The 25,270-nt window shown below is 51.1% G+C and overlaps 1 protein-coding gene across 2 annotated transcripts in view; it reads left to right on the top strand.

Annotated features, from left to right (window-relative positions):
* Window positions 1-3,305: 3,305 nt before the first annotated feature.
* The window catches only part of CTTN (cortactin), a 95,804-nt gene continuing 73,839 nt past the window's right edge, over window positions 3,306-25,270 (top strand). For both annotated transcript variants that reach the window (XM_068260841.1, XM_068260840.1), the window contains exon 1: window positions 3,306-3,395. The gene's annotated coding sequence lies outside the window, so the exon portion shown is untranslated. The remainder of the gene's footprint in view (window positions 3,396-25,270) is intronic.

The raw sequence follows: 25,270 nt of genomic DNA, 5'->3' as shown, positions 1-25,270 counted from the left end.
TATATGTAGGGAGGGGGTATAATAATAAGCTGTATATATATATAGGTACAAAGTGGTGTACATGTGAGAAGTGGAATGAAAATCATACATGATTCCGAACATTTTTCCAAATCAATAACTGCAAAGTGGGGTGTGCGTAATTATTCAGCCCCCTGAGTCAATACTTTGTAGAACCATCTTTTGCTGCAATTACAGCTGCCAGTCTTTTAGGGTATGTCTCTACCGGCTTTGCACATCTAGAGACTGAAATCCTTGCCCATTCTTCTTTGCAAAACAGCTCCAGCTCAGTCAGATTAGATGGACAGCGTTTGTGAACAGCAGTTTTCAGATGTTGCCACAGATTCTCGATTGGATTTAATTCTGGACTTTGACTGGGTCGTTCTAACACATAGATATGTTTTGTTTTTAACCATTCCATTGTTGCCCTGGTTTTATGTTTAGGGTCGTTGTTCTGCTGGAAGGTGAACCTCCACCCCAGTCTCAAGTCTTTTGCAGACTCCAAGAGGTTTTCTTCCAAGATTGCCCTGTATTTGGCTCCATCCATCTTCCCAAGTTCCCATCAACTCTGACCAGCTTCCCTGTCCCTGCTGAAGAGAAGCACCCCCCGAGCATGATGCTGCCACCACCATATTTGACAGTGGGGATGGTGTATTCAGAGTGATGTGCAGTGTTAGTTTTCCGCCACACATAGCGTTTTGCATTTTGGGAAAAATTTTGGTCTCATCTGACCAGAGCACCTTCTTCCACATGTTTGCTGCGTCCCCCACATGGCTTGTGGCAAACTGCAAACGTCCCGTTTTCTTATGCTTTTCTGTTAACAATGCCTTTCTTCTTGCCACTCTTCTATAAAGGCCAACTTTGTACAGTGCATGACTAATAGTTGTCCTATGGACAGATTCCCCCACCTGAGCTGTAGATCTCTGCAGCTCGTCCAGAGTCACCATGGACCTCCTGACTGCATTTCTGATCAGCGCTCTCCTTGTTCGGCCTGTGAGTTTAGGTGGATGGCCTTGTCTTGGTAGGTTTACAGTTGTGCCATACTCCTTCCATTTCTGAATGATCGCTTGAACAGTGCCCCGTGGGATGTTCAAGGTTTTGGAAATCTTTTTGTAGCCTAAGCCTGCTTAAAATTTCTCAATAGCTTGATCCCTGACCTGTCTGGTGTGTTCTTTGCACTTCATAGGCTATCATTCATAAAGCATTTCCGCATGCGGAAATGCTTAAAACAGCTGACTTTAACGTAAAGGCTCTTTCCGCATGAAAAAATAACACTACCGAGTAGAGTGATAAATCACCGCCTTGTGCGGTGATTATCGGAACAAATGTAACAAAATGGTAATTCATGAAGATCACCGCAAGCGGTGTGAGGTCGGGAAGTACCGCTGCCTCTGATGTGGCGATAACAATGTAAGTGAATGGAGACACACAGACCTCCCAGGCAGCTGCAGCAGAGCGGAACACGGAGAAATGTATCAACTCGGCAGCTTCCGTGTCTCTGCAAGCCTACCACCTGCCTACCGCCAGCTTAGTTCGGGGAATCTCCGCACTGCTACCGCAACTGGATACATTTTTATGAATGCCCACCCAGAAGTCTAAAATACCGGCAGCGGTGTTTTCCCGCATTGATTCCCCTTACCGACAGCTCCTTTATGAATGATAGCCATGGTGTTGTTGCTCCCAATATTCTCTTAGGCCTAGTGCACACCAGAGCAGTTCAGCTGCAGTTTGCGATCCGCTTGCGGGTGCGGATCCGCTAGGGTAATGTATTTCAATGGGCTGGTGCACACCAGAGCGGGAGGCGTTTTGCAGAAACGCATACTCCCGGGCTGCTGCAGATTTTGGATTGCGGATGCGTTTCTGCCTCAATGTTAAAGGAAAAACGCAAACCGCTCTGAAAAACGGCACTTCAGAGCGGTTTGCCAGGCGTTTTTTGTTACAGTAGCTGTAACAGCTTTACTGTAACAATACATGAAATCTACTATACCAAAACCGCTACACAAAACCGCAAAACGCTAGCTGAAACGCTGCAGAAAAATAAGAAAAAGCGTTTCAAAATCTGCTAGCATTTTGCGGATCTGCTAGCGGTTTTTGGTGTGCACCGGGCCTTAGACAACCTCTGAGGCCGTCACAGAGCAGCTGTACTGACATTAGATTACACACAGGTGCACTCTATTTAGTCATTAGCACTCATCAGGTAATGTCTATGGGCAATTGACTGCACTCAGACCAAAGGGGGCTGAATAATTACGCACACCCCACTTTGCAGTTATTGATTGTAAAAAATATTTGCAATCGTGTATGATTTTCTTTCCACTTCTCACGTGTACACCACTTTGGGCTCTATTCATAAAATTTTGTGGCGAAAAAACTCCTGGAGGGAAAATACTGCAGCGGTATATTAGACTTCTGGGTGGTAATTCATAAAAATGTTGCCAGCTGCGATGCAAGAGCGGAGATCTCCCGCTGAAGGCTGGAGGTAAGCTGTCGGAAGGCATGCGGAAACACTTCCGCCGGCAGAGTCCCTCCGTGCACTGCTCTCTCTGGGAGGTCTGTCCCATTCACTTGTATGTAATCCGCAAAATCAGAGGAAGCGGTATTTCCCGTCCACATACCGCTTCCTCTAATCTTTATGAATGGCCATTTTGTTACTTTTTTTCTAGATAAATCTAGAAAAACACTGCAGAAGGCGGAAATTTCTCGCTCTGCTGGGGGATTGTAGACTTTCATGCGGGAACAGCTTTTATGAATGCCCACTTTGCTAAAGTGTCGGGAAAGTCAGCTGTTTTGAGCGGAAAACTCGCGTAACAGTTTATGAATAGAGCCCTCTGTATTGGTCTTTCATGTGGAATTCCAATAAAACTGATTCATGTTTGTGGCAGTAATGTGACAAAATGTGGAAAACTTCAAGGGGCCGAATACTTTTGCATTATTATAGCTCAGGAGAGCAGCATATATGAATGGCCCCCTATATACAGTGGTATATAGGGGGCCATTCATATATGCTGCTCTCCTGAGCTATAATAATAAGCTGTATATATATATATATATATATATATATATATATATATATATATATATATATAGGGGGAGGGGGTATAATAAGCTGTATATATAGAAGGATGGGGTCACTGTCACCCTTGTGTAGGGAGGGAGGGGGGTAAGCTGTATATATAAGGGGGGGGAGGGGGTATAATAAGAAGCTGTATATAGGAGGGGGACAGCGCCGCGCGCCGCACACTGCTCGGGTCACGTGACGCAGCTCCAGGCGGATCGGCTCCCGGGATCATCACGTGACGCGGCGTGACGTCACATCGGGAGAGACAGGAAGTGGGATCCCGACAGGCAGACACCTTCTTCCCGAGTGTGCAGAGCGGAGGCGCGGCCGGGAGAGCAGGGTGAGAGACTGTCCCTATCCTATATATCGTATATGATGCTGTGTGTCCTTCTACGTGCCCCTCACACTGACCTGTCACCATAGCAACACCCCACTGTCCCTGCGTGCCCTGCACTGACCTGTCACCATAGAAACACCGCCTATTACCCCCCTGTGTGCCACTCAACCTGACCTGTCCCCATAGCAACACCCTACTGCCCCCTGTGTACCCTACACTGACCTGTCACCATAGAAACACCCCCTATTACCCCCCTGTGTGCCCTACACTGACCTGTCACCATACCAACACCCCCTATTACCCCCCTGTGTGCCCCTCAACCTGACCTGTCACCATAGAAACACCCCCATTACCCCCTGTGTGCCTCTTACACTGACCTGTCACCATACCAACACCCCCTATTACCCCTTGTGTGCCCTACACTGACCTGTCACCATACCAACACCCCCTATTACCCCCCTGTGTGCCCCTCAACCTGACCTGTCACCATAGAAACACCCCCATTACCCCCTGTGTGCCTCTTACACTGACCTGTCACCATACCAACACCCCCTATTACCCCTTGTGTGCCCTACACTGACCTGTCACCATACCAACACCCCCTATTACCCCCCTGTGTGCCCCTCAACCTGACCTGTCACCATAGAAACACCCCCATTACCCCCTGTGTGCCTCTTACACTGACCTGTCACCATACCAACACCCCCTATTACCCCTTGTGTTTCCTACACTGACCTGTCACCATACCAACACCCCCTATTACCCCCCTGTGTGCCCCTCAACCTGACCTGTCACCATAGAAACACCCCCATTACCCCCTGTGTGCCTCTTACACTGACCTGTCACCATAGCAACACTCCACTGCCCCCTGCGTGCCCCTCACACTGACCTGTCACCATACCAGCACCCCCTATGACCCCCCTGTGTGCCCCTCAACCTGACCTGTCACCATAGCAACACCCCACTGCCCCCTGCGTGCCCTACACTGACCTGTCACCATACCAACACCCCCTATTACCCCCCTGTGTGCCCCTCAACCTGACCTGTCACCATAGCAACACTCCACTGCCCCCTGCGTGCCCCTCACACTGACCTGTCACCATAGCAACCCCCCATTACCCCCCTGTGTGCCCTGCACACAGACCTGTCACCATAGCAACACCCCACTGCCCCCTGTGTACCCTACACTGACCTGTCACCATAGCAACCGCCCATATTACCCCTTGTGTGATCTGCATACCATAAACCCTGTCCCATACACTTACCCCCACATACTATACTCCCATTATCCCCTGTGTGCCCTACACTGACCTATCCCCATGGCACCCCCCCATTACCATCTGTGTCCCCTGCACTGTGCCCCATAGTAACCCCCACTGCCCCCTGTGTTCTCAACACTGACCTGTCCCCATAGCAACCACCCCCCATTACCCCATGTGTGCCCTACACTGTCCTGTCCCCATAGCAACACCCAATTATCCCCTGTGACCTGCATACCATACATCTTGTTATATACACTGCCCCCCCTTCCTTCCCAAACATACTATCCCTCCATTATCACCTGTATATCCTGCATACCACACACCCGGTCTATACACTGATCTACTGTACACTATCTTGCATGTATACACTGTCCTTTCCAGCCAGCAGTACAGTAAGGAGCAGATTTAACTATTTGCCATTGCAAAAAACTGGTGCTAGTGTGGAACTAGACTTGTCCTGACCAGTCACAATCCTGGAGCTGGTAGTTTGTTTGGAGTGCCAAACCTTCTCCATAGGTTGGGTGCATAACCAGGGTGCTAAGCAGCGTCACCCATTCGATATCAAGCAAGTCCAAGATAGGTTAGCTCACCCTGTCTGAGTGTATAAGCAATTTAATGCTTCTTCAGAATCTGTGCAGACAACTTAGAATCCTGGCTCTGGCCATCTGCTCCGGTTTTGCACCATTTTCTGTCCAATGTTTCTGACGCTGGTTTTGATAAATAATCTCCTGACGTCTCCACCTAGCAGCACCCAATTATCCCCTGTTGTCCCTTAAAGTGACCCATCGATACACCAACCCCTGCTATATACTAGGGTTTTGTATCGTGCTCACTACAATGACCCTCCTTTACAACATATATACTGTCCATCTAACCAGTAAGGGCCTGTTTCCAATAGTCGCAGATTGCAGCCGTTCTCCGCACGCAATTTCAGATGCATCATTGCAACCTATTGAAATCAACATACTGCATGTAAAATTGAGTGCGGCCCTAAAATCGTACCGGTTTGCCAGCAGCAGATTCCGTAGGCTGCATCCCAATCCCTTATAGCCATGCATGGTACGGCCATAGTGATCCGTCTGTGGCTTTGCAGCAGCATGGGTACCACGCCCGTTTCAGAACCGGACGCCTCACCCAGCAGAAAGAGACCCTTATACAATGATTCCCTTCTGAATAGCAGTCCTTCATTATTTCCTGCATGTACTGTATATGGGACGCATGGCCAGCAGTGCACTGCTCTCCACGAGTACCCCCTGGGATCCGCCATAGCCGCAGTGAGCATTGCGGTCTGTGGGCGTCCATTTTACCATAGTGCCGCCAGTGCCGAAACTACCTGCATGAGTTCTCCTCACATGCCTCTCCCTCATGATCTAGCATGATTAGTACACTCAGCCACCTATACACTGACATACACTGTCGTCACTCGTCAAATACCTCCATGATCACACATTACTGACCTCCATGATCACACATCACTGGAAGCTGCCATATTAATTTCATTTAAAAAAAATACTAGTTGCCTGGCATCCTGCTGGTTTATTTGGCTGCAGTAGTGTCTTACTCACACTAGAAACCAGCATGCAGCTAATCTTGTCAGATCTGACAATAATGTCAAAATCACCTGATCTGCTGCATGCTTGTTCAGGGGCTATGGCTAAAAGTATTAGAGACACAGGATCAGCGGGGCTGCCAGGGAACTGGTGTTGCTTAAAAGGAAATAAATATGGCAGCCTCTGTACCCTCTCCTTTAACAAACGATTAACCCAATGTTCTGTATTAGTACACTGACCTCACTGTGCATCAGTTCTTTATTACATAGTACTATAATGAATATATGGACAGCCTATTTATTGTACAGTGCTGCGTGATATGTTGGCGCTATATAAATCTAATAAATAATAATAATAACCAATGCATATACCTTGATTAATACACATAGCTACCAAAAGCTCCTGTAAACAATGATCCATATACGATCATTAGAAAAATTGGATAGTGTATTTGTTTGTTTTTTTGCTTTCTTGGCTCCTGTTGTGCACAACAGGAGCCCGGAGTAAGCAAGGTTTTATGCCCATGCACGAAACAAGTGGAAGGGCATAAAACCCCCACAAAAATATGCATGGGCAGCCCCAGGCCCCACAAAAGCAGGGCCCTTTCCGTTGTTCCCCTGGAGGGGAACCTCCCCCTTTGCCTTCGGCGCAGGTGGCTTTGCGGTTCTCAGACACCCGAAGGATTGGAGGACCCCGACTGTGCCACGTGGTTCCCCACTGGCCACGGACGGCTCCCCCGGGAGAGGGGGCCTCTAGTCGGGGGAGTCCCCAGTGCCAGCAAGCTGGCCCCGGATAGTGTGTGGCCGTTGCTGTATGTACTATAGTACTTGTACTGCCACTGGGTGTTCCTCCTCTTCTCATTAGTACAGTGCTGTAATACCACCCATCAAACTCAAGGCAAATCCCAGCATTCCCCAGGACCTAAGCTGCACCATGCTCCTCCCACCATGTGGCCCTATAGTAACCAGGAGAGGGAGGAGATAACGCTCAGTATATGGGACTCCTGGCCAGCAATGCTCTCCACGCGTTATTCTAACTGGCTGCATGCAGGCTTTGTATTACAGTCTATGGCCAGTCTCCATTGCAGTTCAGTCATTATAATGTGTGCGTTATGTGAATCCAGCCTGATTCACATAACGCGCTCGGAAGTTGTCAGTCCAGGTTTAGGCCTCGTTTACATTGCGATCCGTATGCTTTAGCGCTCACATTTGTCTTTTTGGGAGGAGTTTTTTTTTTTTTCTCCTCCTTGCGCTCGGGTGGGCGCTGCAGTTTTTGTAAAGCGCTTTATCAGAGCAGTTGCGTTTTTTCACTCCCTGACGCAAGTTGGAAAGTAAACTCTTTGTTTGACCCAGAGAAGAATGAATACAATGTGTTTCTTCTTCAAAACGCGAACGCAGTCGCTGCACAAAGCGATTTTGTGAGCGTTTCGCTTTTCTCCTATACCTTCCGTTGAGGCGAAATCGCCCCAAAAATGGTTCACTCACCGCTTTGCTGCCTGCCCAGCGCACGACCCGCGCTGATATGAACATTCTCACAGACATTCATTGCACAAGCGTTTAGCAAGTTGTGTGAAGAAAGGCCGAAAACGCCTCCATTGTGAGTGAGCCCTTAGTGCCGACGCACAGACTCTAGTGAAATGCGTTGGTGATGGACGGTGAATGGCGATCTTTACTGATTGTCAGAATGTGCACGTTTACGCAGCATATCGATGAAACCATCATTATATCCACAGCTTCTCCTGCTGTCCTTTCCTCCAGCGCTGTTCTGTACATTTTCATGTTTCCCCCTGTCTGTAATCTGGCTTTTAGGAGTGTCTGGTGAGGGCGGAGCCGGGATGTGCCACTGATAAGCAGGGCATTATGGGTATGTGTCATAGAATGTCACTGATATTGTGATGGAGGGAGGTGGTGTGTAGTGCAGGGAATGTGGAAGTTTTCCTCCAGCAGCGGGTGTGACAGTATTTCCTGGTGTCAGGTTCCAGTACAGACTTGTCACTGCCGCATACCTCTGCCTTCTGTTCCGCCTGTCGCATTTTACCTGGAATACAGGAGGTTAATCATCACGTATAACCTATGCTGGTCTCGGGGTATGTAGACTCTCTACAGACAGGGAAAATGCTGATCTTTGTAGCTGGATCAGAAGGAAAAAAAATAACAAAAAACTTGGAACTGACTCAAGTCTGACTCACTTTTTACATTATTTGGCAAGTTTGTGTCGTGAACACGAGGGCCGGTTTTTTTTTAAGGCAGTGGTTTTATAGCGCTTCTTTGTTCTCCTCCGAGACCTCGTTTTCCACAGGCTGTCATTTTATCTGGTTATATGGATGTTAATTAGCTCCATTACTTCTGGCACATGCCGGAGATCCAGACAGATTTCAATCAAGCAGTTTTTCTTACTTGTAAACTTTGTGAAATGGCTCATCAAGCAGACATTATTAATAGTAAAATGCCGGGCTCTCCTTACAGAGGATGTTACTAATTATACCCCGCAATCATTGTATAGAATGTCAGGAGAGGGAACTGCGGTGTCTCTACATCTGCTGTACACGTGAATCAGGACTTCTGAGGTCTGTCGTCTTCTGGAGCTGGGAAACTTCTGCCAGATGTTGCTTGTTGGTAGCAGAACTCGCGGAGAGACATGTGATCAGTTCGGTCAGCTGGTGTGTGAGGCTCTGAGGCTGCCTGGGATTCTGACCAGCAAATCGGAGCCTTTAATGGCCCATACTCACGGGCTACAGGTCGCCTGTGAGTATGCGATGTTGCACGTGCGCGCACCCTGAACCGTCACTCGTCGCTGATGTCGCCAGGCAATTGACGCGGTCAATCGCCTGCCGACAGTCGCCGCCGCAACTGTCGCTAGTCCGCGTGGGTATGCAGACTAGCGACAGCAACAACCAGGGAATACCTTGAACTTCCGGCGGGGGGAGGGACAACAGCGAAAGCTTCCGCCGCATTAGTTGCCTGGTCCCTCCGCCGTGTGTATGCGAAGGGACCTGGCAAGGAGCTGTCGCTGGCCTGAGTATGAGGCATAAGCTGCGCATAAATTATGCGTTGTTTAAGGGTTTGCAGTGTTCTCCCCAGAATTTTTTTACAGCCGGGTGGCATAAAAAAGTAGCCGGGTGGGGCAGTATGAGAGAATGCAGGGCCGGTGCCTTGCTGCACAATTCTGCTTACAGCATAGGAGGAGGCGAGCCGATGACAGCCGGGTGCTAACCAAAACTAGCCGGGTGGCGCACCCAGCTAAAAGAGCCTGGGGAGAACACTGGGTTTGTTCACACTAAGGGCACTTTTTGGTTTTTTTTTCAAGCACTGGAGATTTCAGAAATTGCCCTAAAAAGTGCTTGTGCAAAGATTCCCTATGAGAGTGTTTACATATGAGTGGTTCGTTTCTGAAAGCGCTGCCTGCACCATTTTTTTTTAGCGTTTTGGCTCAATGGCCGGTATAGGGAAATTGCAAACTGCTTGAAAAAGCGATTGTGTATAGCAATTTCCCGAGCGCTTTTATGAATAAATACATTGTATTTATTCTTTTCCGGGTCAAAGAGTTCACTTCCTGTCTGATGTCAGGGAGTGAAAAAACGAATCACCCAGCAAAAGCGCTTAGGAAAAACTTTACAAGAAAATCGCTACCGCGCAGGTAAGCTCCAGGAGGTGCTACAAAAAAATTGCACACAAAATCGCAAACCACGGACGTCAGATGATGCGATTTATGATGTGAACAAGGCTTGACAGATTAGACATTCAATCTGATTTGAAATAATACAGTTAATAAAACGTTTAAGTTGCCCATTCATCTAGCGATGATTGAATCTGATCAGAGGGATCTGTTGCCTGCTCATACACCACAGACCGATTCCTGATAGTTTTCAGTATAAAATATATCCAGAGTTGGCCTGGCGACATCACCTGCCTGGCCGCCCAAATTAGAGTTGTGCAGAGAAGCGCCGGCCCTGCATTCTGTCATCGCGCCCCACCTGGATGAAAAAATAAATTCTGGCGAGAACACTGTGCAGATCGGGTGTTTCTGACATTATTGACAGATCTGACAAGATTAGCTGCATGCTTGTTTCTGGTGTTATGCCATATACACATGCAGGGCTGCCAGGCAATGGGTATTGTTTAAAAGGAAACAAAACAAAAAAATCACGGTGAGGGCAGAGAAGGACTGCAGTGGGTTTTAAGAAACCCCAAGTAAGTTAAACTGGTTTGGTTTTTTTTTTTGGTTTTTTTTTTATGTTTATTTATTTTTTTTTATTTTTTTTTACTTTAGGTACACTTTAAGCTTATTTAAAGCTGGTGCTCAGAGTTCTGCTTTAAATAGCCGCCCATATGCCGGTGGGTTTAGCGCTAGTCACAGAGGGCGCAGTGCCCAGTCATGTGTCGCGTTCCCTTGTTGATCTGTCATGAAGCTTATTCCTCATTATCTGTCACTTTGTTCTGGAAGCCGACATGTGGGTCGCGGGCCGCGGTCCAACGTGTAGTCTGAGTGCTCAGCCATGTCTCCCTCCTCTGCTGAACACTGCAGACATGCTGCGCTTGTTGATGCTGCATCTGGTGGCTGATAACACAAGTTGTTCTCTTGTTCTGGATAGCGGTATCAGCCCCAGAGCATGAGAAGCCATGTCAGCACTGCCTGATCAGCGCAGATCCTGGGAACCCTTCAATGCCTGATCAGCGCAGATCCTGGGAACCCTTCAATGCCTGATCATCCTGGGAACCCTTCAATGCCTGATCAGCGCAGATCCTGGGAACCCTTCAATGCCTGATCAGCGCAGATCCTGGGAACCCTTCAATGCCTGATCAGCGCAGATCCTGGGAACCCTTCAATGCCTGATCATCCTGGGAACCCTTCAATGCCTGATCAGCGCACATCCTGGGAACCCTTCAATGCCTGATCAGCGCAGATCTTGGGAACCCTTCAATGCCTGATCAGCGCAGATCCTGGGAACCCTTCAATGCCTGATCAGCGCAGATCCTGGGAACCCTTCAATGCCTGATCAGCGCAGATCCTGGGAACCCTTCAATGCCTGATCATCCTGGGAACCCTTCAATGCCTGATCATCCTGGGAACCCTTCAATGCCTGATCAGCGCAGATCCTGGGAACCCTTCAATGCCTGATCAGTGCAGATCCTGGGAACCCTTCAATGCCTGATCAGCGCACATCCTGGGAACCCTTCAATGCCTGATCAGTGCAGATCCTGGGAACCCTCCAATGCCTGATCAGCGCACATCCTGGGAACCCTTCAATGCCTGATCATCCTGGGAACCCTTCAATGCCTGATCAGCGCAGATCCTGGGAACCCTTCAATGCCTGATCAGTGCAGATCCTGGGAACCCTTCAATGCCTGATCAGCGCACATCCTGGGAACCCTTCACTGCCTGATCAGCGCAGAGCCTGGGAACCCTTCAATGCCTGATCAGCGCAGATCTTGGGAACCCTTCAATGCCTGATCATCCTGGGAACCCTTCAATGCCTGATCATCCTGGGAACCCTTCAATGCCTGATCAGCGCACATCCTGGGAACCCTTCAATGCCTGATCAGCGCACATCCTGGGAACCCTTCAATGCCTGATCAGCGCAGAGCCTGGGAACCCTCCAATGCCTGATCAGTGCAGATCCTGGGAACCCTTCAATGCCTGATCAGCGCACATCCTGGGAACCCTTCAATGCCTGATCAGCGCACATCCTGGGAACCCTTCAATGCCTGATCATCCTGGGAACCCTTCAATGCCTGATCAGCGCACATCCTGGGAACCCTTCAATGCCTGATCAGCGCACATCCTGGGAACCCTTCAATGCCGGATCAGCGCACATCCTGGGAACCCTTCAATGCCTGATCATCCTGGGAACCCTTCAATGCCTGATCAGCGCAGAGCCTGGGAACCCTTCAATGCCTGATCAGTGCAGATCCTGGGAGTCCTTCAATGCCTGATCAGCGCAGATCCTGGGAACCCTCCAATGCCTGATCAGCGCACATCCTGGGAACCCTTCAATGCCTGATCAGCGCACATCCTGGGAACCCTTTAATGCCTGATCAGCGCAGAGCCTGGGAACCCTCCAATGCCTGATCAGCGCAGATCCTGGGAACCCTTCAATGCCTGATCATCCTGGGAACCCTTCAATGCCTGATCATCCTGGGAACCCTTCAATGCCTGATCAGTGCAGATCCTGGGAGTCCTTCAATGCCTGATCAGCGCAGATCCTGGGAACCCTCCAATGCCTGATCAGCGCAGATCCTGGGAACCCTTCAATGCCTGATCAGCGCAGATCCTGGGAACCCTCCAATGCCTGATCAGCGCAGATCCTGGGAACCCTCCAATGCCTGATCAGCGCACATCCTGGGAACCCTTCAATGCCTGATCAGCGCAGATCTTGGGAACCCTTCAATGCCTGATCAGCGCAGATCCTGGGAACCCTTCAATGCCTGATCAGCGCAGATCCTGGGAACCCTTCAATGCCTGATCAGCGCACATCCTGGGAACCCTTCAATGCCTGATCATCCTGGGAACCCTTCAATGCCTGATCATCCTGGGAACCCTTCAATGCCTGATCAGCGCAGATCCTGGGAACCCTTCAATGCCTGATCAGTGCAGATCCTGGGAACCCTCCAATGCCTGATCAGTGCAGATCCTGGGAACCCTTCAATGCCTGATCAGCGCACATCCTGGGAACCCTTCAATGCCTGATCAGCGCACATCCTGGGAACCCTTCAATGCCTGATCATCCTGGGAACCCTTCAATGCCTGATCAGCGCACATCCTGGGAACCCTTCAATGCCTGATCAGTGCAGATCCTGGGAACCCTTCAATGCCTGATCAGCGCAGATCCTGGGAACCCTTCAATGCCTGATCAGCGCACATCCTGGGAACCCTTCAATGCCTGATCATCCTGGGAACCCTTCAATGCCTGATCATCCTGGGAACCCTTCAATGCCTGATCAGCGCAGATCCTGGGAACCCTTCAATGCCTGATCAGTGCAGATCCTGGGAACCCTTCAATGCCTGATCAGCGCACATCCTGGGAACCCTTCAATGCCTGATCAGCGCACATCCTGGGAACCCTTCAATGCCTGATCATCCTGGGAACCCTTCAATGCCTGATCAGCGCACATCCTGGGAACCCTTCAATGCCTGATCAGCGCACATCCTGGGAACCCTTCAATGCCGGATCAGCGCACATCCTGGGAACCCTTCAATGCCTGATCATCCTGGGAACCCTTCAATGCCTGATCAGCGCACATCCTGGGAACCCTTCAATGCCTGATCAGCGCACATCCTGGGAACCCTTCAATGCCTGATCATCCTGGGAACCCTTCAATGCCTGATCATCCTGGGAACCCTTCAATGTCTGATCAGCGCACATCCTGGGAACCCTTCAATGCCTGATCAGCGCACATCCTGGGAACCCTTCAATGCCTGATCAGCGCACATCCTGGGAACCCTTCAATGCCTGATCATCCTGGGAACCCTTCAATGCCTGATCAGCGCACATCCTGGGAACCCTTCAATGCCTGATCAGCGCACATCCTGGGAACCCTTCAATGCCGGATCAGCGCACATCCTGGGAACCCTTCAATGCCTGATCATCCTGGGAACCCTTCAATGCCTGATCAGCGCAGAGCCTGGGAACCCTTCAATGCCTGATCAGCGCACATCCTGGGAACCCTTCAATGCCTGATCAGCGCAGATCCTGGGAACCCTTCAATGCCTGATCAGCGCAGAGCCTGGGAACCCTCCAATGCCTGATCAGCGCAGATCCTGGGAACCCTCCAATGCCTGATCAGCGCAGAGCCTGGGAACCCTCCAATGCCTGATCAGCGCAGATCCTGGGAACCCTCCAATGCCTGATCAGCGCAGAGCCTGGGAACCCTCCAATGCCTGATCAGCGCAGATCCTGGGAACCCTTCAATGCCTGATCATCCTGGGAACCCTTCAATGCCTGATCAGTGCAGATCCTGGGAGTCCTTCAATGCCTGATCAGCGCACATCCTGGGAACCCTCCAATGCCTGATCAGCGCAGATCCTGGGAACCCTTCAATGCCTGATCAGCGCAGATCCTGGGAACCCTCCAATGCCTGATCAGCGCAGATCCTGGGAACCCTCCAATGCCTGATCAGCGCACATCCTGGGAACCCTTCAATGCCTGATCAGCGCAGATCTTGGGAACCCTTCAATGCCTGATCAGCGCAGATCCTGGGAACCCTTCAATGCCTGATCAGCGCAGATCCTGGGAACCCTTCAATGCCTGATCAGCGCAGATCCTGGGAACCCTTCAATGCCTGATCATCCTGGGAACCCTTCAATGCCTGATCATCCTGGGAACCCTTCAATGCCTGATCAGTGCAGATCCTGGGAACCCTTCAATGCCTGATCAGCGCACATCCTGGGAACCCTTCAATGCCTGATCATCCTGGGAACCCTTCAATGCCTGATCAGCGCAGATCCTGGGAACCCTTCAATGCCTGATCAGTGCAGATCCTGGGAACCCTTCAATGCCTGATCAGCGCACATCCTGGGAACCCTTCAATGCCTGATCAGCGCAGATCTTGGGAACCCTTCAATGCCTGATCAGTGCAGATCCTGGGAACCCTTCAATGCCTGATCAGCGCACATCCTGGGAACCCTTCAATGCCTGATCAGCGCACATCCTGGGAACCCTTCAATGCCTGATCATCCTGGGAACCCTTCAATGCCTGATCAGCGCAGATCCTGGGAACCCTTCAATGCCTGATCAGTGCAGATCCTGGGAACCCTTCAATGCCTGATCAGCGCACATCCTGGGAACCCTTCAATGCCTGATCAGCGCAGATCTTGGGAACCCTTCAATGCCTGATCAGCGCAGATCTTGGGAACCCTTCAATGCCTGATCAGCGCAGATCCTGGGAACCCTTCAATGCCTGATCAGCGCAGATCCTGGGAACCCTTCAATGCCTGATCAGCGCACATCCTGGGAACCCTTCAATGCCTGATCAGCGCAGATCCTGGGAACCCTTTAATGCCTGATCAGTGCAGATCCTGGGAACCCTTCAATGCCTGATCATCCTGGGAACCCTTCAATGCCTGATCAGCGCACATCCTGGGAACCCTTCAATGCCTGATCAGCGCAGAGCCTGGGAACCCTTCAATGCCTGATCAGCGCACATCCTGGGAACCCTTCAATGCCTGATCAGCGCACATCCTGGGAACCCTTCAATGCCTGATCAGCGCACATCCTGGGAACCCTTCAATGCCTGATCAGCGCAGATCCTGGGAACCCTTCAATGCCTGATCATCCTGGGAACCCTTCAATGCCTGATCAGCGCACATCCTGGGAACCCTTCAATGCCTGATCAGCGCAGAGCCTGGGAACCCTTCAATGCCTGATCAGTGCAGATCCTGGGAACCCTTCAATGCCTGATCAGCGCACATCCTGGGAACCCTTCAATGCCTGATCATCCTGGGAACCCTTCAATGCCTGATCATCCTGGGAACCCTTCAATGCCTGATCATCCTGGGAACCCTTCAATGCCTGATCATCCTGGGAACCCTTCAATGCCTGATCAGCGCAGAGCCTGGGAACCCTTCAATGCCTGATCAGTGCAGATCCTGGGAGTCCTTCAATGCCTGATCAGCGCAGATCCTGGGAACCCTCCAATGCCTGATCAGCGCAGAGCCTGGGAACCCTCCAATGCCTGATCAGCGCAGATCCTGGGAACCCTTCAATGCCTGATCAGCGCAGAGCCTGGGAACCCTCCAATGCCTGATCAGCGCAGAGCCTGGGAACCCTCCAATGCCTGATCAGCGCAGATCCTTAGAACCCTTCAATGCCTGATCAGCGCAGATCCTTAGAACCCTTCACTGCCTGATCAGCGCAGATCCTGGGAACCCTCCAATGCCTGATCAGCGCAGATCCTGGGAACCCTTCAATGCCTGATCAGCGCACATCCTGGGAACCCTCCAATGCCTGATCAGCGCAGAGCCTGGGAACCCTCCAATGCCTGATCAGCGCAGAGCCTGGGAACCCTCCAATGCCTGATCAGCGCAGATCCTTAGAACCCTACAATGCCTGATCAGCGCAGATCCTGGGAACCCTTCAATGCCTGATCAGCGCAGATCCTGGGAACCCTTCAATGCCTGATCAGTGCAGAGCCTGGGAACCCTTCAATGCCTGATCATCCTGGGAACCCTTCAATGCCTGATCAGCGCAGAGCCTGGGAACCCTCCAATGCCTGATCAGCGCAGAGCCTGGGAACCCTTCAATGCCTGATCAGCGCACATCCTGGGAACCCTTCAATGCCTGATCAGCGCAGATCCTGGGAACCCTCCAATGCCTGATCAGCGCAGAGCCTGGGAACCCTTCAATGCCTGATCAGCGCACATCCTGGGAACCCTTCAATGCCTGATCAGCGCAGATCCTGGGAACCCTCCAATGCCTGATCAGCGCAGATCCTGGGAACCCTCCAATGCCTGATCAGCGCAGAGCCTGGGAACCCTCCAATGCCTGATCAGCGCAGAGCCTGGGAACCCTTCAATGCCTGATCAGCGCAGAGCCTGGGAACCCTTCAATGCCTGATCAGCGCAGATCCTGGGAACCCTTCAATGCCTGATCATCCTGGGAACCCTCCAATGCCTGATCAGCGCAGAGCCTGGGAACCCTCCAATGCCTGATCAGCGCAGAGCCTGGGAACCCTTCAATGCCTGATCAGCGCAGAGCCTGGGAACCCTTCAATGCCTGATCAGCGCAGAGCCTGGGAACCCTTCAATGCCTGATCAGCGCAGATCCTGGGAACCCTTCAATGCCTGATCAGTGCAGATCCTGGGAACCCTTCAATGCCTGATCAGCGCAGAGCCTGGGAACCCTTCAATGCCTGATCAGCGCAGAGCCTGGGAACCCTTCAATGCCTGATCAGCGCAGATCCTGGGAACCCTTCAATGCCTGATCAGCGCAGATCCTGGGAACCCTTCAATGCCTGATCAGCGCAGATCCTGGGAACCCTTCAATGCCTGATCAGCGCAGATCCTGGGAACCCTTCAATGCCTGATCATCCTGGGAACCCTCCAATGCCTGATCAGCGCAGATCCTGGGAACCCTTCAATGCCTGATCAGCGCAGAGCCTGGGAACCCTCCAATGCCTGATCAGCGCAGATCCTGGGAACCCTTCAATGCCTGATCATCCTGGGAACCCTCCAATGCCTGATCAGCGCAGAGCCTGGGAACCCTTCAATGCCTGATCAGTGCAGATCCTGGGAGTCCTTCAATGCCTGATCAGCGCAGATCCTGGGAACCCTCCAATGCCTGATCAGCGCAGAGCCTGGGAACCCTCCAATGCCTGATCAGCGCAGAGCCTGGGAACCCTCCAATGCCTGATCAGCGCAGAGCCTGGGAACCCTCCAATGCCTGATCAGCGCAGATCCTGGGAACCCTCCAATGCCTGATCAGCGCAGAGCCTGGGAACCCTCCAATGCCTGATCAGCGCAGAGCCTGGGAACCCTTCAATGCCTGATCAGTGCAGATCCTGGGAGTCCTTCAATGCCTGATCAGCGCACATCCTGGGAACCCTCCAATGCCTGATCAGCGCACATCCTGGGAACCCTTCAATGCCTGATCAGCGCAGATCCTGGGAACCCTTCAATGCCTGATCAGCGCAGATCCTGGAAACCCTTCAATGTCTGATCAGCGCAGATCCTGGGAACCCTTCAATGCCTGATCAGCGCAGATCCTGGGAACCCTTCAATGCCTGATCAGTGCAGAGCCTGGGAACCCTTCAATGCCTGATCATCCTGGGAACCCTTCAATGCCTGATCAGCGCACATCCTGGGAACCCTCCAATGCCTGATCAGCGCAGATCCTGGGAGTCCTTCAATGCCTGATCAGCGCAGATCCTGGGAACCCTTCAATGCCTGATCAGCGCAGATCCTGGGAACCCTTCAATGCCTGATCAGCGCACATCCTGGGAACCCTTCAATGCCTGATCATCCTGGGAACCCTTCAATGCCTGATCAGCGCAGAGCCTGGGAACCCTTCAATGCCTGATCAGCGCAGAGCCTGGGAACCCTTCAATGCCTGATCAGCGCAGATCCTTAGAACCCTTCAATGCCTGATCAGCGCAGATCCTGGGAACCCTTCAATGCCTGATCAGCGCAGATCCTTAGAACCCTTTAATGCCTGATCATCCTGGTAACCCTTTGATGCCTGATCATCCTGGGAACCCTTCAATGCCTGATCAGCGCAGATCCTGGGAACCCTTCAATGCCTGATCAGTGCAGATCCTGGGAACCCTTCAATGCCTGATCAGCGCAGATCCTGGGAACCCTCCAATGCCTGATCAGCGCAGATCCTGGGAACCCTTCAATGCCTGATCAGCGCAGAGCCTGGGAGTCCTTCAATGCCTGATCAGCGCAGATCCTGGGAACCCTCCAATGCCTGATCAGCGCACATCCTGGGAACCCTCCAATGCCTGATCAGCGCAGAGCCTGGGAACCCTCCAATGCCTGATCAGCGCAGAGCCTGGGAACCCTCCAATGCCTGATCAGCGCAGAGCCTGGGAACCCTTCAATGCCTGATCATCCTGGGAACCCTCCAATGCCTGATCAGCGCAGAGCCTGGGAACCCTTCAATGCCTGATCAGCGCACATCCTGGGAACCCTCCAATGCCTGATCAGCGCAGAGCCTGGGAACCCTCCAATGCCTGATCAGCGCAGAGCCTGGGAACCCTCCAATGCCTGATCAGCGCAGATCCTGGGAACCCTTCAATGCCTGATCAGCGCAGATCCTGGGAACCCTTCAATGCCTGATCAGCGCAGAGCCTGGGAACCCTTCAATGCCTGATCGGCGCAGATCCTGGGAACCCTTCAATGCCTGATCAGCGCACATCCTGGAAACCCTTCAATGTCTGATCACCGCAGATCCTGGGAACCCTTCAATGCCTGATCATCCTGGGAACCCTTCAATGCCTGATCAGCGCAGATCCTGGGAACCCTCCAATGCCTGATCAGCGCACATCCTGGGAACCCTTCAATGCCTGATCAGCGCAGATCCTGGGAACCCTTCAATGCCTGATCAGCGCAGATCCTGGGAACCCTTCAATGCCTGATCAGCGCAGATCCTGGGAACCCTTCAATGCCTGATCAGCGCAGATCCTGGAAACCCTTCAATGTCTGATCACCGCAGATCCTGGGAACCCTTCAATGCCTGATCAGCGCACATCCTGGGAACCCTCCAATGCCTGATCAGCGCAGAGCCTGGGAACCCTTCAATGCCTGATCAGCGCAGAGCCTGGGAACCCTTCAATGCCTGATCAGCGCAGATCCTGGGAGTCCTTCAATGCCTGATCAGTGCAGATCCTGGGAACCCTTCAATGCCTGATCAGCGCACATCCTGGGAACCCTTCAATGCCTGATCAGCGCACATCCTGGGAACCCTTCAATGCCTGATCAGTGCAGATCCTGGGAACCCTTCAATGCCTGATCAGTGCAGATCCTGGGAACCCTTCAATGCCTGATCAGCGCAGATCCTGGGAACCCTTCAATGCCTGATCATCCTGGGAACCCTTCAATGCCTGATCAGCGCAGAGCCTGGGAACCCTCCAATGCCTGATCAGCGCAGAGCCTGGGAACCCTTCAATGCCTGATCAGCGCAGATCCTTAGAACCCTTCAATGCCTGATCAGCGCAGATCCTTAGAACCCTTCAATGCCTGATCAGCGCAGATCCTTAGAACCCTTCAATGCCTGATCAGCGCAGATTCTTAGAACCCTTCAATGCCTGATCAGCGCAGATCCTTAGAACCCTTCAATACCTGATCAGCGCAGATCCTTAGAACCCTTTAATGCCTGATCATCCTGGTAACCCTTTAATGCCTGATCATCCTGGGAACCCTTCAATGCCTGATCAGCGCAGATCCTGGGAACCCTTCAATGCCTGATCAGTGCAGATCCTGGGAACCCTTCAATGCCTGATCAGCGCACATCCTGGGAACCCTCCAATGCCTGATCAGCGCAGATCCTTAGAACCCTTTAATGCCTGATCATCCTGGTAACCCTTTAATGCCTGATCATCCTGGGAACCCTTCAATGCCTGATCAGCGCAGATCCTGGGAACCCTTCAATGCCTGATCAGTGCAGATTCTGGGAACCCTTCAATGCCTGATCAGCGCACATCCTGGGAACCCTTCAATGCCTGATCAGCGCAGATCCTGGGAGTCCTTCAATGCCTGATCAGCGCAGATCCTGGGAACCCTTCAATGCCTGATCAGTGCAGATCCTGGGAACCCTCCAATGCCTGATCAGCGCACATCCTGGGAACCCTCCAATGCCTGATCAGCGCAGAGCCTGGGAACCCTCCAATGCCTGATCAGCGCACATCCTGGGAACCCTTCAATGCCTGATCAGCGCACATCCTGGGAACCCTCCAATGCCTGATCAGCGCAGATCCTTAGAACCCTTTAATGCCTGATCATCCTGGTAACCCTTTAATGCCTGATCATCCTGGGAACCCTTCAATGCCTGATCAGCGCAGATCCTGGGAACCCTCCAATGCCTGATCAGCGCACATCCTGGGAACCCTCCAATGCCTGATCAGCGCAGAGCCTGGGAACCCTTCAATGCCTGATCAGTGCAGATCCTGGGAACCCTTCAATGCCTGATCAGCGCACATCCTGGGAACCCTCCAATGCCTGATCAGCGCAGATCCTTAGAACCCTTTAATGCCTGATCATCCTGGTAACCCTTTAATGCCTGATCATCCTGGGAACCCTTCAATGCCTGATCAGCGCAGATCCTGGGAACCCTTCAATGCCTGATCAGTGCAGATTCTGGGAACCCTTCAATGCCTGATCAGCGCACATCCTGGGAACCCTTCAATGCCTGATCAGCGCAGATCCTGGGAGTCCTTCAATGCCTGATCAGCGCAGATCCTGGGAACCCTTCAATGCCTGATCAGTGCAGATCCTGGGAACCCTCCAATGCCTGATCAGCGCACATCCTGGGAACCCTCCAATGCCTGATCAGCGCAGAGCCTGGCAACCCTTCAATGCCTGATCAGCGCAGATCCTTAGAACCCTTCAATGCCTGATCAGCGCAGATCCTTAGAACCCTTCAATGCCTGATCAGCGCAGATCCTTAGAACCCTTCAATGCCTGATCAGCGCAGATCCTTAGAACCCTTCAATGCCTGATCAGCGCAGATCCTTAGAACCCTTCAATGCCTGATCAGCGCAGATCCTTAGAACCCTTCAATGCCTGATCAGCGCAGATCCTTAAAACCCTTCAATGCCTGATCAGCGCAGATCCTTAGAACCCTTCAATGCCTGATCAGCGCAGATCCTTAGAACCCTTTAATGCCTGATCATCCTGGTAACCCTTTAATGCCTGATCATCCTGGGAACCCTTCAATGCCTGATCAGCACAGATCCTGGGAACCCTTCAATGCCTGATCAGCGCAGATCCTGGGAACCCTTCAATGCCTGATCAGCGCAGATCCTTAGAACCCTTCAATACCTGATCAGCGCAGATCCTTAGAACCCTTTAATGCCTGATCATCCTGGTAACCCTTTAATGCCTGATCATCCTGGGAACCCTTTAATGCCTGATCATCCTGGGAACCCTTCAATGCCTGATCAGTGCAGATCCTGGGAACCCTTCAATGCCTGATCAGCGCAGAGCCTGGGAACCCTCCAATGCCTGATCAGCGCAGATCCTGGGAACCCTCCAATGCCTGATCAGCGCAGATCCTGGGAACCCTTCAATGCCTGATCAGCGCAGATCCTTAGAACCCTTCAATGCCTGATCAGCGCAGATCCTTAGAACCCTTCAATGCCTGATCAGCGCAGATCCTTAGAACCCTTCAATGCCTGATCAGCGCAGATCCTTAGAACCCTTCAATGCCTGATCAGCGCAGATCCTTAGAACCCTTCAATGCCTGATCAGCGCAGATCCTTAGAACCCTTCAATGCCTGATCAGCGCAGATCCTTAGAACCCTTCAATGCCTGATCAGCGCAGATCCTTAGAACCCTTCAATGCCTGATCAGCGCAGATCCTTAGAACCCTTCAATGCCTGATCAGCGCAGATCCTTAGAACCCTTCAATGCCTGATCAGCGCAGATCCTTAGAACCCTTCAATGCCTGATCAGCGCAGATCCTTAGAACCCTTCAATGCCTGATCAGCGCAGATCCTTAGAACCCTTCAATGCCTGATCAGCGCAGATCCTTAGAACCCTTCAATGCCTGATCAGCGCAGATCCTTAGAACCCTTCAATGCCTGATCAGCGCAGATCCTTAAAACCCTTCAATGCCTGATCAGCGCAGATCCTTAGAACCCTTCAATGCCTGATCAGCGCAGATCCTTAGAACCCTTTAATGCCTGATCATCCTGGTAACCCTTTAATGCCTGATCATCCTGGGAACCCTTCAATGCCTGATCAGCACAGATCCTGGGAACCCTTCAATGCCTGATCAGCGCAGATCCTGGGAACCCTTCAATGCCTGATCAGCGCAGATCCTTAGAACCCTTCAATACCTGATCAGCGCAGATCCTTAGAACCCTTTAATGCCTGATCATCCTGGGAACCCTTCAATGCCTGATCAGCACAGATCCTGGGAACCCTTCAATGCCTGATCAGAGTTGTATGTAGAATCCCCTGCACCCTGAAACTAAAACAGCACTGTACCTTCCCAGGCCACAGAGCCCCTCTGCTATGGAGTTTGTCAGCTTCAGGCTGAGCTCACAATAGGGTGAATTGCCTTAAAAAAAATCTGAACTCAGAGGTTCCTCGCAGCTGAGATCAAATTACAACTTGTGATTAGTCACAGGTGATGGGGAATTAGACAAGGTAAACTCACTAAATACATACAGGGTGCATTTCTGTAGCTTCTCTTTTTGTCCTTTGCAAGAGTCCCTGTCCATTTTAAAGATAACCTTAACTGAAGACGAGAGATATATTTATATATATATTTATTTATTTTATTAGGAACACCATACTAATACGGTGTTTGACCCCCTCTCTCCTTCAGAACTGCCTTAATTCTACATGGCATTGATTGAACAAGGTGCTGAAAGCATTCTTTAGGGCTCTTTTCCACTATGAAATGCGATCGCGATTACGATCGCGATCGCAATCGCGTTTCAATTTCCACCATGCGATTGCGATTGCGATTGAGCTACTATACTCATTATAGTCCAGCTCAATCGCATACAAAACGCGGCAGGACGACGATTGCGCTTTGACCAAAATCGCATCGCAATCGGATCGCACTAATGGAAAATGCTGCTGCAGTTTCCATTAGTTTAATGTACCTTGCGATTTGCGATTAGAAGCAAATCGCAAATCGCAGGCTAGTGGAAAAAGGCCCTTAGAAATGTTGGCCCATATTGATAGGATAGCATCTTGCAGTTGGAGATTTGTGGGATGCACATCCAGGGCACAAAGCTCCCGTTCCATCACATCCCAAAGATGCTCTATTGGGTTGAGATCTGGTGACTGTGGGGACCATTTCAGTACAGTGAACTCATTGTCATGTTCAAGAAACCAATGTGAAATGATTTGAGCTTTGTGACATGGCGCATTATCCTGCTGGAAGTAGCTATCAGAGGATGGGTACATGGTGGTCATGAAGAGATTGACATGGTCAGAAACAATGCTCAGGTAGTCTGTGGCATTTAAACGATGCCCAGTTGGCACTAACGGGCCTAAAGTGTGCCAAGAAAACATCTCCCACACCATTACACCACCACCACCAGCCTGCACAGTTGTAGTAAGGCATGATGGATACATGTTCTCATTCTGTGTACGCCAAATTCTGACTCGTGCAAATTGTAGCCTCTCTTTCCTATTTGTAGTGGAGATGAGTGATACCTGGTGGGGTCTTCTGCTGTTGTAGCCCATCCGCCTCAAGGTTGTGCATGTTGTGGCTTCACAAATGCTTTGCTGCATACCTCGGTTGTAACGAGTGGTTATTTCAGTCAACGTTGCTCTTCTATCAGCTTGAATCAGTCGGCCCATTCTCCTCTGACCTCTAGCATCAACAAGGCATTTTCGGCCACAGGACTGCCTCATACTGGATGTTTTTCCCTTTTCACACCATTCTTTCTAAACCCTAGAAATGGTTGTGCATGAAAAACCCAGTAACTGAGCAGATTGTAAAATACTCAGACCGGCCCATCTGGCATCAACAACCATGCCACACTCAAAATTGCTTAAAGGGAACCAGAGATGAACGATTCACACAAAATAAACATCAGTTGATAGCTTGTAAAGAATAAATGCTCTACCCGATAATTTTGACACTCTGGTGTGCCTTTTTGAGTGCTTTTTATCCATTATTGCTCTAGGAAATATCCAATATGGCCGCCAGCTCGTATCCCTTCTGCTTCCAGGTTATGAGGTGTTCTGGATGTGCTGTCTAGACTCTGAGACTATAGACAAGCAGGGCTGCTGATGCAGCATTTCATCTGTGTGCTTTCAACTTCATATTCTCGTATGCTGTGTGGCTGCCTGTAGGAAGTGTCTCTCATATTAATGAAACTGCATACAGTAGATAATAATGATGACTGGCTGCACAGACAGAGCACACAGATCACACAGCCACACTTGTCTGTTTCAGAGATTTTTCCTGCAGCAGCAGCCCCTTCCCATGTCCTCAGAGCTCTCAGTATGTAAAGCAGGAAATCTGAGCCAGGAGGTGGCATGCTTGGGCTTGAAAAGACTCCACAAAAGAATGACTCAGCTATAATGATTCCAGGTCAAACTTGAGGTCCGTACACACGACGGACTGGAGGCAACGACGGGTCCCTCGTCACCTCCCGCTGGGTGGGCGTTCCAACGACAGTCCGGCGTGTGTACGCACTGTCGGCGGACTGATACGGCTGTTTCTGAGCGATCTGCCCGTACACACGCCGGACTGTCGTTGAAACGCCCACCCAGCGGGAGGTGACGAGGGACCAGTCGTTGCCTCCAGTCCGGCGTGTGTACGGACCTTTAGACTGACCCAGTCAGGGATTCTTATCACAGCTGATTATAGACAGATTAAGCAGAGAAGATTTAAACTAAAAGCATGATAGGTGTTTACTGTCATGTTCCTACTGATAAATGT

The sequence above is a fragment of the Hyperolius riggenbachi genome, chromosome 11, assembly GCF_040937935.1.
Source record: "Hyperolius riggenbachi isolate aHypRig1 chromosome 11, aHypRig1.pri, whole genome shotgun sequence".
In the NCBI taxonomy this organism is placed as follows: Eukaryota; Metazoa; Chordata; class Amphibia; order Anura; family Hyperoliidae; genus Hyperolius; species Hyperolius riggenbachi.
The sequence above is the reverse complement of the archived record's forward strand: the minus strand, read 5'-3'. Positions and strand labels throughout refer to the sequence as shown.